Raw genomic sequence first — 789 nt, 5'->3', positions numbered from 1 at the left:
GCACATTTCACAGTGTTTCACAAGCTGATCTGCAGCATGGCTCATGCACGGAGCATGAAGTAGGTGGATACATTACAGCTTTCGTGAACCTGTGCTGAGGAAAACAATGGTGAAGAAATCAGGTACTGGGTGTGCTTGTCCCTTGAGTTCTTGTATTACTGAAATAAACAATTGCTAAGACTGTATTGCTAGGAAGCAGGGCAACACTACTCTTCTTGTGGGTTTATTTTGGCTCATGTAACCTATATGCAAGCTGTTCTATCCTTCCTGATCAACATAATATACACCTGCCAAAAAAAAACCCTGAATTATCAAACGTGTGTGTGTGTGTGTGTGTGTGTGTGTGTGTGTGTGTGTGTGTGTGTGTGTGTGTGTGTGTGTGTGTGTGTGTGTGTGTGTGTGTGTGAGAGAGAGAGAGAGAGAGAGAGAGAGAGCTAGAGAGAGAGAGAGAGAGAGAGAGAGAGAGAGAGAGAGAGAGAGAGAGAGAGAGAGAGAGAGAGAGAGAGAGAGAGAGAGCGTGCGTGCGCGCGCGCGCGTGTGTGTGGGGGGGTGTGGGGGTGTGTGTGTGTGTGTGTTATTTATCCCCGAACTGTTCACGTGTTGCAACTCTTACTGCGCCCTACCGACCATGCAATTATGTGGTAGGCTTACCCTTGTTGCGCACCAGCGGATGCGTAACGGACAACATGGATGTGCGCGCACTGGTGCCAGCAGGAGTATCTGATACACCCAGAGGGGGGCAGTAGAGACCCTGATAACTGACTGTTTTTGATTTTACCACTTCAAGTA

This window comes from Engraulis encrasicolus, chromosome 9 (genome assembly GCF_034702125.1).
Source record: "Engraulis encrasicolus isolate BLACKSEA-1 chromosome 9, IST_EnEncr_1.0, whole genome shotgun sequence".
Classification (NCBI taxonomy): Eukaryota; Metazoa; Chordata; class Actinopteri; order Clupeiformes; family Engraulidae; genus Engraulis; species Engraulis encrasicolus.
The sequence above is the reverse complement of the archived record's forward strand: the minus strand, read 5'-3'. Positions refer to the sequence as shown.